The following is an 18,322-nucleotide window of genomic DNA, read 5'->3' as shown; positions in this document are numbered from 1 at the left end:
GCCTGGCTTGGAGAATTTTGAGCATTACTTTACCAACGTTTGAGATGAGTGCAATTGTGAGGTAGTTTGAGCATTCTTTGGCATTGCCTTTCTTTGGGATTGGAATGAAAACTGACCTTTTCCAGTCCGATGGCCACTGCTGAGTTTTCCAGATTTGCTGACATATTGAGTGCAGCACTTTCATAGCATCATCTTTTAGTTTTAGAGGTAGGAATCTAATTTTATGTATATATATATATAAACACTCATGCATATGATTTTTAAATGTGTGTATATAGTATATGTTATATGCAGTATAATTTCTATTCAATAATTATATAATTAGTGATATATACAGACATACAGATACACACAGATAGATATATATTTATGTTGTTAACAGAATTTTCCATTAACATTTATTGGATGCATCTCTGTTTCCCCATGGATTAGTAATGCTGTTTTTGGCATTTGAGAAGTTGTATTTGCTGAATATTTGTGAACTCTGTTCCATTAGTCTGTTTTAGCTTCTCTGGATACCACACTTGTTTTATTTGCTATAATTTTATTAATCTTAAGTCTTGTAGTATGAGTCCTACTTATTTACGTCTGTAAAAATGTGTTTATATTCTGTTTCATTACTCTTTTATTTGAAATTTAGTATCAGCTTATTTTCTTCAAGGAAAAACCTTATTGACTTTTGATTAGTTATACATTGAATTTATAAATTAATTTCAGGAGAATTTATATCTTTACAGTATGAAGATTGGATCTTGGTTGAAAGATTGGTCTCTGGATTCTAATTCCGTGTCACTTATCAGCACAGTGATCTTGTTTAAACTCTGCCTCAGTTTTCTCATTGGTAAAATGTAGAAAATGATTCCCTGTAAAAAATGTAAGGATTAAATGAGTTAATATGCATAAAACCCTTGGAGTTTAGCAAATTCCAAGTAAATATTAGGTACTGTTACTCGTTTTGTATCTCATTCATTTGGGTCTTATTTTATGCCCTTCAGAAAAGCTTTATAACATTCTTCATAAAACCCTTGTTGTTCAATTGTTAAGTCATGTCCAACTCTTTACAGCCTCATGGTCTACAGCATACCAGACTTCCCTGTCCTTCACTTTCTCCCACAGTTTGCTCAAATTCATGTCCAGTGAGTCTGTGATGCTATCCAAACATCTCATTCTCTGTAGTCCATATTCTTCATGATCCTCTTACACATCTTTTTTTTTTTTCATTTATTCCTAGATATCTTAGTTTTTGTTGCTATTGTGAATGGAATTTTCTCTAGTTTACATTACTAAATTTGATGTATCCAGGACTCTTCCTGAACTCTTTTGTTAGATTGTCTCAGTAGTTTAAGATTTTCTTGGATTTTTTCATTTAGATGTTAAATTGTCTCCAAGTAATGACAGTTTTGTCTTTTCCAGTCCTTTTTTCCCTCTTTGTATTATATAAGAAATGTAATACATCTTTGAATAAAGCAATGATAATTGGTCTTCTTCATCTCACCTTGGCTTTAAAGAGAATTCTGAAATTTCACGATTAAGTATGCTGTTTACTTAAGGTTTTTGATACCATTTATCACGTTAAGGAATTTACCTTCTATTCCTAATTTCTTGAGAGCTGTCCTGAATTCATACTGAACTATTCAGTTCACTTCTGTTCAGTGGCTCAGTTATGTCGGACTCTGCAACCCCATGGACTGCAGCACACCAGGCCTCCCTGTCCATCACCAGCTCCCGGAGTTTACTCAAGCTCATGTCCATTAAGTCAGTGTTGCCATCCAACCATCTCATCCTCTGCCATCCCCTTCTCCTCCCGCCTTCAGTCTTTCCAGCATCAGGGTCTTTAAATGAGTCAGTTCTTCGCATCAGGTGGCCAAAGTCTTGGAGTTGAATCTTCAGCGTCAGTCCTTCCAATGAATATTCAGGACTGATTTCCTTTAGGATGGACTGGTTGGATCTCCTTGCAGTCCAAGGGACTCTCAAGAGTCTTCTCCAACACCACAGTTCAAAAGCATCTATGCTTCGGCACTCAGCTTTCTTTAAGTCCTACTCTCATATCCATGCATGACTACTGGAAAAGCCATAGCTTTGACTAGACGGGCCTTTGTTGGAAAAGTGATGTTTCTGCTTTTTAATGTGCTGTCTAGGTGGGTCATAAATTTTCTTCCAAGGAGCAAGCGTCTTTCCTTTCACGGCTGCAGTCACCATCTGCAGTGATTTTGGAGTCCCAAAAAATAAAGTCTGTCACTGTTTCCATTGTTTCCCCCATCTATTTGCCATGAAGTGATGGGACCAGATGCCATGATCTTAATTTTGATGTTGAGTTTAGAGCCAACTGTCTCGCTCTCCTCTTTCACTTTTATTAACAGGCTTTTTAGTTCTTCTTCACTTTGTGCCATAAGGGTGGTGTCATCTGCATATCTGAGGTTATTGATATTTCTCCCAGCAGTCTTGATTCCAGCTTGTGCTTCATCCAGCCCAGCATTTCTCATGATGTACACTGCACATTAGTTAAATAAGCAGGGTGACAATATACAGCCTTGACGTACTCCTTTTCCTATTTGGAACCAGTCTGTTGTTCCATGTCCAGTTCTAACTGTTGCTTCCTGACCTGTATACAGATTTCTCAAGAGGCAGATCAGGTGGTCTGGTATTCCCGTCTCTTTCAGAATTTTCCACAGTTTGTTGTGACCCACACAGTCAAAGGCTTTGGCATAGTCAATAAAGCAGAAATAAATGTTTTTTCTGGAACTCTCTTGCTTTTTCGATGAGTCAGCAGGCGTTGGCAATTTGATCTCTGGTTCCTCTGCCTTTTCTAAATCCAGTTTGAACATCTGGAAGTTCATGGTTCACATACTGTTGAAGTCTGGTTTGGAGAATTTTGAGCATTACCTTGCTAGCATGTGAGATGAGTGCAATTGTGTGGTAGTTTGAGCATTCTTCAGCATTGCCTTTCTTTGGGATTGGAATGAAAACTGACCCTTTCCAGTCCTGCAGTCATTGCTGAGTTTTCCAAATTTGCTACCATATTGAGTGCAACACTTGCATAGCATCGTCTTTGAGGATTTGAAATAGCTTAACTGGAATTCCATCACCTCCACTAGCTTTGTTCGTAATGATGCTTCCTAGGGCCCACTTGACTTCGCATTCCAGGATGTCTGCTCTAGGTGAGTGATCATATCATTTTGATCATCTGGTTTGTGAAGATCTTTTTGTACAGTTCTTCTGTGTATTCTTGCCACCTCTTCTTAATACATTCTGCCTCTGTTGGTCCATACCATTTCTGTCCTTTATTGTGCCCATCTTTGCATGAAATATTCCCTTGGTATCTCTAATTTTCTTGACGAAATCTCATCTTTCCCTTTCTGTTGTTTTCCTCTATTTCTTTGCATTGGTCACTAAGGAAGGCTTTCTTATCTCTCCTTGCTATTCATTGGAACTCTGCATTCAAATGAGTGTATCTTTCCTTTTCTCCTTTGCCTTTCACTTCTCTTCACAGCTATTTGTAAGGCCTTCTCAGACAACCATTTTGCCTTTTTGCATTTCTTTTTCTTGGGGATGGTCTTGCTCCCTGTCTCCTGTATAATGTCACGAACCTCCGTCCATAGTTCCTCAGGCAGTCTTGTCTATCAGATCTAATCTCTTGAATCTATTTCTCACTTCCACTGCATCGTCATAAGGGATTTGATTTAGGTCATATCTGATTGGTCTGGTAGTTTTTCCCTACTTTCTTCAGTTTAAGTCTGAATTTGGCAATAAGGAGTTCATGATCTAAGCCACAGTCAGCTTCTGGTCTTGTTTTTGCTGACTCTATAGAGCTTCTCCATCTTTGGATGCAAAGAATATAATTAGTCTGATTTCAGTGTGGACCGTCTGGTGAAAACCATGTGTAGAATCTTCTCTTGTGTTACTGGAAGAGGGTGTTTGCTATGACCAGGGTGTTCTCTTGGCAAAACTCTATTAGCCTTTGCCCTGCTTCATTCTGTACTCCAAGGCCAAGTTTGCCTGTTACTCCAGGTGTTTCTTGACTTCCTACTTTGCATTCTAGTCCCATGTAATGAAAAGGACATCTTTTTTTGGGTGTTAGTTCTAGAAGGTCTTGTAGGTCTTCACAGAACCGTTCAACTTCAGCTTCCTCAGCATTACCGGTCGGGGCACAAGCTTGGATTACCATGATACTGAATGGTTTGCCTTGGAAATGAACAGAGATCATTCTGTCATTTTTGAGACTGCACCCAAGCATTTCGAGTGCTTTTGTTGACTTATGACATTTCTTCTAAGGGATTCTTTCCCACAGTAGTAATAATGGTCATCTGAATTAAATTCACCCATTCCAATCCATTTTAGTTTGCTGATTCCTAAAATATTGACGTTCACTCTTGCCATCTCCTGTTTGACCACTTCCAGTTTGCCTTGATTCATGGACCTAGCATTCCTATGCAGTATTGCTCTATCAGCATTGGACTTTGCTTCCGTCACCATCACATCCACAACTGAATGTTGTTTTTGCTTGGCTCCATCTCGTCAGTCTTTGTGGAGTTATTTCTAGGAGCATAGTGGGCACCTACCAACCCAGGGAGTGCATCTTTCAGTGCCCTGCCTTTTTGCATTTTCATGTTGTTGTTGGGGTTCTCAAGGCAAGAATAGTGAAGTGGTTTGCCTTTCCCTTCTCCAATGGGCCATGTTTTGTCAGAACTCTCCACCATGACCCATCCATCTTGGTTGACCCTACAAGGCATGCTCATAGTTAGATTGAGTTAGACAAGGCTGTGGTCCATGTGATCAGTTTGGTTAGTTTTCTGTGATTGTGGTTTTGAGTCTGTTTGCCCTCTGATGGATCAGGATAAGAGGCTTATGAAGCTTCCTGATGGGAGAGACTGACTGAGGGGGAAACTGGGTCTTGTTCTGTTTGGCGGGGCCATGCTCTGTGAACCTTTAATCCAATCCTCTGTTGAAGGGCAGGGCTATGTTCCCTCCCTGTTATTTATCTGAGGCCAAAGTATGGTGGAGGTAGTGAAGATAATGGCGACCTCGCTCAAAAGGTCACATGCCTGCACTGCTACATCCAGTGCCCCTGACCCTGCAGCAGGCCACCGCCGACCCCTGCCTCTGCCAGAGACTCCTGGACACTCATGGGCAAGTCTGGGTCAGTCTCTTGTGGGGTCACTGCTCCTTTCTCCTGGGTCCTAGTGCACACGAGGTTCTATTTGTGCCCTCCCAGAGTCTGTTTCCCCAGTCCTGTGTGAGTTCTGGCAGCTCTATGTTGGGTTAATGGTGACCTCCTCTGAGACAGCTTATGCCATACTCAGGTCTACTGTACTCAGAGCCCCTGCCTCTGCAGCAGTCCACTGCTGACCCACATGTTCACAGGAGACACCCAAACACAGTTCTGTCTCCGTCTCTGTGGAGTCTCTGGGTCCTGGTGCACATAAAGTTTGTTTGAGCCCTCTGAGTGTCTCTGGCGAGTATGGGGTTTGATTCTACATGGTATTTCAATATATATATCAAATTATATTACTAAATAATTTTTATATCAGTTTTTCAAAAGTCATACCATGTCTATATGCCTGAACAATTAAGCATGTTGCATTTTATTTAATTTCATAAATATTCAAGATTGTCATACAGAGAATGGAAAGAAGTGCTACTGACTTCTTCCATTTTATGTTGAGTAACGAAAGCACAAATGTTATTGTGGAAGCAGTCATCAAGGTGCAGACTTGATTACAGGGTCTAGTGACCTAATAGCAATACAGAAATACAGTTCTGTGAAGAGGAATGTTAGGTATATTTTCCTGTTTTCACCCTCTAAATATTAAAAATTTTGACTTGGGACTTTATTGGTGAGGGGGAGCTGGTTATATAGAGAGAGGAAAACAATGAAATATTATGAAACTAATAAGTGTAGATAGTTTTGTTGTTTCTGTAATGCCAGGATGTATTTGGTGTCTGATATAGAAGTAATCACTCATCTCTGCAGAATCTTTAGAGAGCTACTAAAAGTATTTCTTCTTCAGCATGTTTTCATGGTGAAAATTGGACATGGTAAAATGTCTTAAATAGAAAATATTATTTACCTTCAGTTCAGTTCAGTCGCTCAGTCATGTCCAACTCTTTGCGACCCCATGAATCACAGATCACCAGGCCTTCCTGTCCATCACCAGCTCCCGGAGTTTACCCACATTCATGTCCAGCGAGTCGGTGATGCCATCCAGCCATCTCATCCTCTGTCATCCCCTTCTCCTCCTGCCCCCAATTCCTCCCAACATCAGGGTCTTTTCCAGTGAGTCAACTCTTCGCATGAGGTGGCAAAAGTATTGGAGTTTCAGCTTCAGCATCAGTCCTTCAATGAATATTCAGGACTGATCTCCTTTAGGATGGACTGGTTGGATCTCCTTGCAGTCCAAGGGACTCTCGAGTCTGCTCCAGTACCACAGTTCAAAAGCATCAATTCTTCGGTGCTCAGCTTTCTTCACAGTTCAACTCTCACATCCATACACGACCACTGGAAAAACCATAAGCTTGACTAGACGGACCTTTGTTGACAAAGTAATGTCTCTGCTTTTTAATATGCTATCTAGGTTGGTCATAACTTTCCTTCCAAGGAGTGAGCGTCTTTTAATTTCATGGCTGCAGTCACCATCTGCAGTGATTTTGGAGCCCAGGAAAATAAAGTCAGCCACTGTTTTCACTGTTTCCCCATCTATTTGCCATGAAGTAATGGGACCAGATGCCATGATCTTAGTTTTCTGAATGTTGAGCTTTAAGCCAACTTTTTCACTCTCCTCTTCCACTTTCATCAAGAGGCTCTTTAGTTCTTCACTTTCTGCCGTAAGGGTGGTGTCATCTCCGTGTCTGAGGTTATTGATATTTCTCCCAGCAGTCTGGATTCCCGCTTGTGATTCTTCAAGCCCAGCATTTCTCATGATGTACTCTTCATATAAGTTAAATAAGCACAGTGACAATATACAGCCTTGATGTACTCCTTTTCCTATTTGGAGCCAGTCTGTTGTTCCATGTTCAGTTCTAACTGTTGTTTCCTGACCTACATATAGGTTTCTCAAGAGGTGGGTCAGGTGGCCTGGTGTGACCATCTGTTTCAGAATTTTCCACAGTTTTTTGTGATCCACACGGTCAGAGGCTTTGACATGGTCAATAAAGCAGAAATAGATGTTTTTCTGGAACTCTCTTGCTTTCTCGATGTTCCAGCGGATGTTGGCAGGTTGATCTCTGGTTCCTCTGCCTTTTCTAAAACCAGCTGGAACATCTGGAAGTTCACAGTTTATGTATTACTGAAGCCTGGCTTGGAGAATTTTGAGCATTACTTTACTAGCGTGAGAGAGGAGTGTGATTATTTACCTTAAGTTCACTATTTTCAGAATTGTGATAGAGAATTAGCATAGTTGTAGTGATACAACTGAGGGACTGAGAGAGGAAGGTTTCTTTTTTGGTGAGCACATCTGTTTTGAACTTTTCCAAAAAACAGCAACAATAATGATTCCTACTATGGCAATAAAATCATAAGGACATTGTATTTAAACAAAACTATGTATGATTCAAGGGTAAGTTTTGTATGTAAGCTTTTTAGCTGTATATACTTAAAGCTATTTGTTATAATACTTTAATTATCTATTGAAGTATACATGCTCAAAAATCTTTCATTGATGGGTGCATAATCATAAAAAGTTTGCAAATCACTCCGTCTATTTTCTGACACTTTTTCCTCATTGAAACAATTACTCTTACAATACAGTTTCTTATACCAATGTTACAGTGTCAACTATGGAATTCTGGCAGTTGATGATAAAATATTGGCAGTACTTATTTTTAAAACATTTCCCACATTTTTCACTTCCACATTGTTTGATCTGTAGTTACTGCTTTGTGTTCACTTGAAGATCTCAGTATATGGGGGAAGCAATAACTCCTACCATCATTGTGATCTTTAGTGTTTGGAGTAATGTTTAGCTGAAGTATTTGGGAAAGCTAACTCTGAAAGGTACTGCTGACCTGTAATAGGAATAACTTTAGGGAAGATTGTTCTTATTGTTTACGTACTGGTGCTTCTTAAAAAAAATCAGATGCTCTTTCTCTTTACAGGATGCCATACTTTACATAAACTCATTATACTGAACTGACATCTGAATTAATATAAAAGTTTAAATTCAGATGTAATTTTCTTTTTGAAAGTTTTTGAGAACAGCTTTTATATACCAGTTTCACACTGTTATGTATCATGTGTTGTTCAGTTGCTCAGTCATGTCCAGGTCTTTGCTACTCTGTGAACTGCAGCATTGCCAGGCTTTCCTGTCCTTCACTGTCTCCCTGAGTTTGCTCAAACTCATGTCCGTTGAAATCCATGATACCATCTAACCATCTTATCCTCTGTTGTCCCCTTCTCCTTCTGCCTTCAATGTTTCTCAGCATCAAGATCTTTTCCAGTGAGTTGGCTCTTCGCATCAGGTGGCCACAGTATTGGAGCTTCAGTTTCAGCATTAGTCCTTCCAGTGAATATTCAGGACTTTAGGATGGGCTGGTTGGATCTCCTTGTGGTCCACTGGACTCTCAAGAGTCTTCTCCAACACCACAGTTCAGAAGCATCAGTTCTTCAGCCCTCACCTTTCTTTATGGTCCAAGTAGATACATAACTTGCATTTGTACAGTTTTCCTAAATTTAGGGATCTGTTTTATAAAGTTAGATATGTTAAAAAGTTGAACTGATGCACTGATGTCCTCAGTATATGAATATGTATATGTATATGTATCTAATTCTCACATAAGAATGACTTGGCATAGAAAAAAGAATGATTTGATATAATCCTACTTTTAAATGGTAACCATAGAATGGTTAATGTTAAATTAATATTAAAAACTAATGTTTTTTTTTAATAAAAATAGATCTAACTTGGTTACTTATTTTATTTTAGCGAAGAATAACCAGAATTCAACAAATAGAAAAGGACATACTTCGTATACGACAGCTTTTACAGTCCCAAGCAACCGAAGGTTAGTGAATTGTCTCTTTTGTTTGTAGTTATAATGATAGGTGGTTGTTCTAAGAAAAGAAAATATGTATAATTAGCATGGCGTCATTGAAATAGATGCTCTAGAGAATTGAGACACTTGATAAGCTTTTTCATTAAATTAAGTATAGATTTCAAAAATCTATACTAGTATGATTTCTTCATAACTTTTATGCAATTAAAGCTTATAGAGCCATAAATAGATACCTTACTTCAGTTATCTGTTTACATATAATTTGGCTACTAACAGTTTGTAAATAAGCTATCTCCTTGTGTAATCCATAGTAAAAGTTGATCATATACATTTATCTGTGCTTACTTTACAAACTTCATTAAAATGACAGTAAAAGGGTAAAATGAAAAAGCACAAATACCAGGGAAGGTGACAATAAAATTTGGAGAACTGCAAAGCAGATAAACAAACAATTCTTCTAGATTATGGTAGAGAGCTGACCCCAGAGTGAGCAGTAGGAGGTCACAAAGCAACTCATTTTACACTGTGGAGTCCTGAAAGTTTCCAGAGTTGGTTACACTAGGTACTTCTGGAAATGAGGATTAAAAAGGGGGTTAAAACCATATTTGTCAGCTCTTCAGCTGAAATTTGGTTTTGATCACTACACAGAAGGATGGGGTATAAAAAACCATCCCTTCAGCTATCTGTTTATAGCCACTGAATTTGGGCACTTGTCACTTTGTTTATGGGTAAATAAAAAGAAAACCTACATGGAACTTAAATGAACTATTGCTGAATAAGGAAAAATAGCATGTGGGAGGCTCAGAGAAAATAAAGTATTTCTTCTTAAGTCAACTACAGGATGACCTGTCTCTCTGCAATAAGAGCAAAAAGTGTTGAATAAAAGTCCTCATTGAACAATACAGAATTGTTGCTAGGAAAAATTGGCTCAGTATTTGGGGATATACCAATGCAAAGTTTCTAATATGCAGCCAGATTGAGACTCACATTCCAGATCATACAGGAAAAAAGAAGAGAATGCAAAGAATGAAATATCAACCTAGTGCTTTTTTCTAACTATAATTACTAAAAACATGATGAAGTGCTTGTTGATATTTTAAAATGTTTATGAGATACAAAATAGTATGTACACTTTGATCCCATTTTTTAATATGCACAAACAGTCTTTCAGAAATAATATGAAAAGGCAGGTAACCACTGCTAATACCTCCTTGTTTTCTTAGTTTGGCCAGTTTTGTAATGTTTTTATAGTAGCTGCACAGCTTTTAGAGTGAGAGAAAACTTTTGTATGCGAAACAAATCTGACGTGTCCTTTCATCACCAACATCCTTCCCAAGTAGCTCGATGGTAAAGAATCCGCCTGCCAGCCCAGGAGACGCAGGTTCTATCACTGGGTCGGGAAGATTCCCTGGAGAACGAAATGGCAACCCACCCCAGTAGTCTTCCCTAGTAAATCCAGTAGAAAGAGACACCTGGTGGACTACCGTCCATGGGGTTGCAAAAGAGTCGGACATGACTTGGCAAGTAAACCACAGCAACAGCACTTACTGCCAGCCCTGAGAATCTGACTGGATAATGAACAGTTCTGTTTGGAGGCAGAAACTTAGTGCAAGCCCATTTACACACAGAGAAGACAACTAATTCTAATGTCAAAAAGTATAATTTTGAAAACAGTGTCTTTTAAGACTCTGGTCATGCATGCCTTGCTTTTTAAATCTCTTAGAAGCTTTGGCTTCAGTACATTTGAATTTGAAATATGTAGAAACATGTACTTGCTAAATAGTCAAGTTCAGTGTAATAGTCATATTGCTAAAAGTAGTTTAATCTGGATGTTTTAAGTCAGTATGAACCAAATATTTGTAATATACAGACTGTGTCCTTTTTGCAATATTAACTCTTCAGTACTGTTTTTTTCTTTCCAAACTAAAACAAAACCAGCTCTTTACTCCTTTTTCAATGTCATTGGCATTGCTGTATGTGGCATTCTGGTTATTATGGCCCCTTTGGGTTTCCAGGGTAGTTTATCTGTGGTGTTTTGTTTTTTTTTCCCCTTGATCAAAATTACTATACTCTATTTTTAAAACTGTTTTTAGAGAGGCAACTTTTGTTTTTTATTGAGCAGCACTGCATTTATATTTTCTTTTTATATATATTTTTTCTGCTTTGAGTGTTTGCTGTTGTTTTTCTAGCTTCTTTAGTTATAGTTAGCTTTTATTCACCATCTTTCTTGTATTATGATTTTTACTGTTTGGCTGCATCAACAGGGTTGTTTTTTTTTTAATTTCTAAATCAATATTTACACTTATTTTTTCTACTTGATTGACTCTTTCATGTGTGTTAAATAGCCTTCTTTGCTGTTAGTATTGCTGCACGGGGCTTCTTTTGGTCATCATTTGCCTGGTATAATATACTCACTGTCAGTACATTTCCAAACGTTACCAACATTCTGGCCTCTAGAAATTCCTAAGAAAAACTGTCATTTGTTAATAATAGTTCTCATTATCAGTACAATTATAAGTTTATTGCAGGTTGGGGGCTTGTTTGTGTTTTTTTATCTGTTCAAGATTTCATTTATATCATTGGATTTGGGACCAACTGTCTACCACCATAACCTAGTCTATTCTTGTTTCTTTTTGTTATAAAAATGGCCATATTTTTCATAGCCTTAAGTCGTTACATTTATTCAGTGAATATAAACTAAAAGAAGGTATCATGTCTTATTTAAGAAAGAAAGGTTTTTAATTTTACTGTTTGCTGTTTCTTTATTACTATCAGAAGGAGAAGCTAGAAAATGGAGAAAACGGGATCAGATACTCATAAATTAGTTCACATACAGTACTGAGAAGAAAAGATGTCTGCCAAATAATTTCTCCACCATGAAGCATCTTATAACACTATCTTTGCCCTACCTGCTAACAATTCTGGTTTAAGATCTAGATGCAGGATATAACTCAGATGATATAACTATTGCACTTGATTCAAATCTCAGAAGTTCCAAGAGGGTACATGAGGCAACCAGTCCTACCACTTTCTTTTGTATTCTATAGGTTATTTACTGACAAATGTATACCATTTGGGGGGGAGGGGCCCCAAAAGATGGGAGCTATAAGGAAAATTGTGGCATGATTTAATAGTCTCTAGAAAATAGCCAATGAGAAATAGTTTTTAAAATCCCATGCAGAGTACTCTTATAACTCATTAATAAAGAGACAACCCAACTTACAAATGGGCTAAAGATTTGAATACACATTTCACCAGAAAAATTCATAGGAATGGCTAATAAGCACATGAAAATAGGCTCGACATCATTGGATGTTAAGGAAGTCAAGTTAAAACCACAATGCTATATCACTCTATACTCACTAGGATGGCTGTAATCGTGAGGAAAACAATAAGCATTGGCACGGATGTGGATAAATAGAAGCTGTCATATGTTGCTGATGGGAATGTAAAATGGTTCAGCCACTTGGAAAAGTTTGGCAGTTATCTAAAGTATTAAAGGTATAGTTACCATATGACCCAGCAATTCCACTTCTAGCTATCTAAGAGAAATGAGCACATATGTCCACACAGAGACTTTAATTTGAATATTCATGGAAGTATTATTCACAGTAGCCCAAAAGTAGAAAAATGCAAAAGTGTATCAACTGGTAAATCAATAAATAAAATGTATACCGTTACAATGTAATACTACTCGGCAATTAAAAGGAACAAATTGTTGACACACACTATAACTGAGGTGAACCTCAAAAACATTATACTGAGTAAAAGTAGCTAGACATGTAAGTCCGTATATTCCATTTACAATAAACGTACAGAAAAGACGAGTTTACAGAGCAGAGTCATAGTTACTTGGAGCTGTGAGTGGGAATGGGGATTACCTATAAATGAGCATGAAGGATCTTTTTAGAATGATGAAAATGGTCTAAAACTGAAATATAGTGATTCTTGGTAAGTTTATTCAATGTCATTGAGTTGTACACTTAAAGTGGGTGAATTGTCTTAAAGGCATTTTAAATCCAACGTAACCAAAGCACAACTAATGATGGTCTCCTCCTAAGTCCTCCTTGTGACCCCCACATCCTCCAAATCCTCCTTCTCCTTTAGTATTATCTGTCTCCATGAATGGTACCACCATTATTCAGCTGTGTGAGCTAAGAAACAGAAGAGTAGTTTGTGACCCCAGATCTCTTCTTCCACTCACTGTATCCAGTCTGTCGTGCAGTCCTTCAGGTTGACCTCTGTCTCCAAGCATCAGTGCTTCCCTGGGTGTAAAGGACTGTCATCTCCCACTTACTTTAATATTTAGTCTGCAAGTTGATCTCTTGTGTTTCCCATCTTCTTAGACCATTCAAAATTTGAGTTTAAACGATCAGAATACATGCACCTTTTTCCTTTAGAGTATTGGTTATGTGGGGGCATGAGTGCCATCTGAGAATCACACTAAAATTCAACAAAATCATTAAGTTCCTTTTTTTTTTTTTTTTTTTAATATTATTTTATTAGTTGGAGGCCAATCACTTTACAACATTTCAGTGGGTTTTGTCATACATTGACATGAATCAGCCATATAGTTACACGTATTCCCCATCCCGATCCCCCCTCCCACCTCCCTCCCCACCCGACTCCTCAGGGTCCTCCCAGTGCACCAGGCAAGAGCACCTGACTCATGCATCCCACCTGGGCTGGTGGTCCGTTTCACCATAGATAGTATACATGCTGTTCTTTCAAAACATCCCACCCTCACGTTCTCCCCCAGAGTTCAAAAGTCTGTTCTGTACTTCTGTGTCTCTTTTTCTGTTTTGCATATAGGGTTATCGCCACCATCTATCTAAATTCCGTATATATGTGTTAGTATACTGTAATGTTCTTTATCTTTCTGGCTTACTTCACTCTGTATAATGGGCTCCAGTTTCATCCATCTCATTAGAACTGATTCAAATGAATTCTTTTTAACGGCTGAGTAATATTCCATGGTGTATATGTACCACAGCTTCCTTATCCATTCATCTGTTGATGGGCATCTGGGTTGCTTCCATGTCCTGGCTATTATAAACAGTGCTGCGATGATAAGTTCCTTTTTTTAACCATCTCTCTGTTCTACTCTTCACACTGTAATTCTTTGATATCCTAGAGCAAACCACGTTTCTCCCATCACAGCTCCTTTGCATATGGTCTCTATTTCCCTAAATTTTTGCATGTGGTCTCTGTTTCCTTCATCCTCTGCCATATCCCGTTTCCTAGAACTCCTGTTTATATTTTAGATCTCAGTCCAAACAATACTTCCTAAGAGAGCACTTCCCCCGACTCCCACAATGTCTGATGTCCCTCTGTTATATATCCTTATAAGCAACTTGTGCTCTTTTTTCAGAGTGCTTGTCGAAGTGTTTAACTTTACTGTTGTTTCTTTCATTATTTGATAGCATCCCTGACTAGACTAAATCTGGAAGAGTGCGTTGAACGATGCCTGGGTTTGTCAGTACTGTGTTCTCCAGCCCTATTGCAAGTAACTGACATAGCACATACTCAATAATTACTTTTATATTGACATCTTCAGTGATGTCAGTGTCAAATCTTTGTAGATTTAGTGCTCGTTGATTCATTTTTTCTCTTCACTGACTTTGTATTCTCTGCTTTAGATGATTTTGTTGAATTTTATGGTATCACTTTCCCAAGGTACTGTTTTTTCTTGTTTCTGAATTATTGGGACTACTTCTCTTTTGCCTATGTATAACTTACACTTGTTTATTGATGGAAATAGTATATGTAAATTATTTTAAAGTCACATTTTAAATGGTCTAGGAAAGCTTTATGTTTAAATAAATTCCAGTGGAAGCCATTTTGTAACATAGTTTTCCATTATTATGTCACAATTTTTAATGTGTAATTTTTAATTTTGCCTATAATGTTCCTAGAGGAGGCACACTGGTAATTGTTTCTATAAAAGATACTTGATTATTTTCTTTCTTTGATTCTGTGGTGATAGTTTTCAAAGTGACTGCTTTGTACTAGATATAATCTGTCTTGAAATTACTGCTTTTACTGGATATAATCTTGCCCTTTCACTTTACCTAACAGATGGTGGTTACATTAGAAAAGGTTTTGGTTTTATTCATATTAGAATCTAAGAGCTTATCTGTTGGCTTCATATTACTTTTATTAGCAGATGTATATAAAAATATATGTGTGTGTAAGTATAAATATACTTACATAGAAGGTATTTATAAGCTATAGTAACTGCTATATTTGCAGCTCTATTAAATACCAGAACCATGTGACCTTGCGGAAAAGACAGTTATTTGCTCTAGTTGGGTTATGTCCCCGATAGTGATGTGAGCACAGCTGGTGGAGGATGGTGTTTCTGTGGGTCTCAGAAAACCCTTTGTCTTGTGCAGCCCTAGTGTTCGAGGGACACACTTCACTTTGCTGTGACCGAGACAGGCAGCTGACAGCCCGCTGGAGGCTATGGAGTGCAGCTCCGTGCTTTTGTGAACCTGTGTCATTGAGGCCTTCAGAGCTTTAGAGCAAGAAAGAAGGAAAGCTGTGGGCTGAGAAAGCATGCACCGTTTTTGTATGTATTGATGTTAACTCCATATTAACAGAGGTCATCTCAGAGCAAGCATGAAGCTGGCTCACATGAAGCCGAACGGCAGAATGAAGGTCAAGGAGTGGCAGAAATCAACATGGCAACTGTGGGTAGCGGTCAGGTAAATAGATTATTTTATTAATTTCTTTTCTAGTTAACTATTTAAATATTTTAAAAGAAATACTGAGTGAGATGATTCTCACATGACCTGTTTCCTTCCTAAATGGATATCTCCAGAAGAATTCAGTACTAAAATGCTATGTCATTTTTCTTTATTATATTTAACTATGAAGCTTTCAAATTTCCAAGTATATTTTATAGCTCTAAAGTATGTGTCTCTGTTTTAGCCTAAAATGATTAATGTGAGTAGAGTTTCTTTGAAAAATAAATACTAAGCTGCATTTTGGTCATATGTGATTTGACCTAGTTATTACTGCTTGCATTGAATAGATTTGCTCTTTCTCTGTGGCATTCTAAGATATTTTTGTGTTTTTTAAAAAAATCATAAAGAGTTAATATTTTCATCTTCAGTTGTATTCCAGGATTATAGAAACCTAGCATTTAAATAAACAATTCTAATGCCCATTAAAATAAAAGTAAATAAATACCCTAGTCATATTTACTATTATCATCTTTAGCAAAATTATGGAAGACAATTTTTTAAAATGTAGAACATTATCTTGTTGTGCTGCCATCAGTTTTCTATTAGAGTTTGATTGGAATGTATCCTAATGAGTATTTTTCTTTGGAGTGTTCTGTATTCTCCACATTTTTTCAAGCAATATTTTATGTTTTAAATGAATGATTTTTTAAAATACAGTTTCAACTAAGTTGATTTTAAGGAAATTTTCTTACTGTTGATATAAAATATTCCTTTAGTGCCTATAGATTACTTTTAATGATACTATTTATTTGTTCTATTAGTTCATTAAAATTTAAAGCTTAAAATGTCTCATACTTAATTTAAATATTTAAATTTACCACATTTAAACAAAAATATACTTCATTTTAATATTACTGGTCCACATTGTACTGGATAATACTCTACAGATGGTAAATTAGGGCAAAAAAAAATTATATTCCAATAGTACATTTGGGTTCTTTGTCTACTACTTAGGGAGTTCTCTGAGATTATCATGTGTTCCTACACATATGTAGAAAGAAGTTCTGTCTTCTTGACAAAAATCTTTTTTTTTTGCTTTAGGATTAAGACCCACTATTAATACTTTGGGGTCATATTTCAATTATTATATCCTTTAAAGCCTCACCTAGCCAATAAGCTCAATATTTATTTTTTTAATTGAATTCTTATCTCATTTCTTATATCAGAATTTAACTCTGAATATATTAGATTTAATGTCAAAGATGAAAACTTTAAAAAACAGTTTACTTATTTACCTATGTTGTGTCTTAGTCGTGGCATGTGAGATCTTCTTCCCTGCGGCATGCGGGATCTTCTGTTACGCCGTGCAGGCCCAGAAGTCGTGGCCCTCGGACTTAGTTGCCTTGCAGTATGTGGGATCTTAGTTCCCAGACCAGGGGTCAAACTCGCATCCCCTGCATTAGAAGGCAGATTCTTAATCACTGAATCACCAGGGAAGTCCCCCAAATGAAAACTGTTAGAAATATTAAAAGTTAAGGAAATGAGCATAGAGTTTTTATAATCATGAAGTGAGTAGGAAACCATAAAAGAACCATAGGCTTCATTTAAAAATGTAAGACTTTAGTGTGCGATAAAATCATAACAAACTTACAAGACAAAAACCAAAATCACATTAATGACGCTACAGCTACTTCCAGATCTTAATGTAGATAAGAGGTGTGTCTGTGAGACTGTGATCCAGTTATGCCAAAATCCCTTTACCTGTCAGACTCTTGGGGTTTGTTCATTTCTTTTGTTATTTGCTCCAGAGACAAAACAGTTGACACTAACAAAACTGAAAATAATCTCTTTGACTTTCTCAGAATCACAGTAATATGATCCATCAAGCTCCTGCCCTAGTGCCCTTGGGGAAGGAAGTTCATTGTACCTCACCTGGTTTCCTGCCCACAGCCACTCTGCCAGAATGATCTTTCACGAGTAAATCACCCTCTTGGTAAAATCCTTTGTTGGCATCCATTGATTCTCAGAAAAAGACAAGCCTTACTACGACCTGTATAACCTGGCTCCTGCCTAAACTTGCCAGCTGTCTGTCACCCTTTGCTCTCAGCACGCCTGCCACGCTGGCCCTTCAGGACTTCCCCTTGACGGCTTCCTCTGCTGCAGCCTGCACACCATCTGCCCGTTCCCTCTTGTGCCTTCTCATCCCACTTCACTCAGTTAACAGCAGTTTGTGTGTGTCTGAACTTTAGCGTGATTTCTCTCAAGAGGCTTGAACTGTTCACATCCCATTACAGGCTGTCCTCGCTTGTTCTTCTCACCTTGAAGACCACATTTGCAGTTTTATATTTATTTATGTGGTTATTTCTGTTCTCCCTACTAAATTGTAAGCTCCAGAAAGACAAAGATTCTTTCCAGTTTTATTCATTTTTATATCCCCACAGTCCCTGATAAATAAATAGTAGATAATAGCAATGAATATATGTAGGTTGGAAGGGATAACTAACATCCCTTCTAGAAAGAGGGATTTTTGATCTGTGATTAATCTCCCTTGAATGTTAAATGAAAAGAGAAAGCTAGAAATAAATTATATGGGCTAGATCCCTACTTGCTTAGTATATAACTTTATGTGTAATTCATTTATGAAT

The 18,322-nt window shown here is 37.5% G+C and overlaps 1 pseudogene; it reads left to right on the top strand.

The window, feature by feature from the left end:
• LOC136164262 (adenomatous polyposis coli protein-like) overlaps positions 1 to 18,322 on the top strand; it is a 46,080-nt pseudogene that overhangs the window by 16,006 nt on the left and 11,752 nt on the right.

The sequence above is a fragment of the Muntiacus reevesi genome, chromosome 3, assembly GCF_963930625.1.
Source record: "Muntiacus reevesi chromosome 3, mMunRee1.1, whole genome shotgun sequence".
Taxonomy (NCBI): Eukaryota; Metazoa; Chordata; class Mammalia; order Artiodactyla; family Cervidae; genus Muntiacus; species Muntiacus reevesi.
Note: the sequence above shows the minus strand (reverse complement) of the source record. Positions and strands in the feature narration are given on the sequence as shown.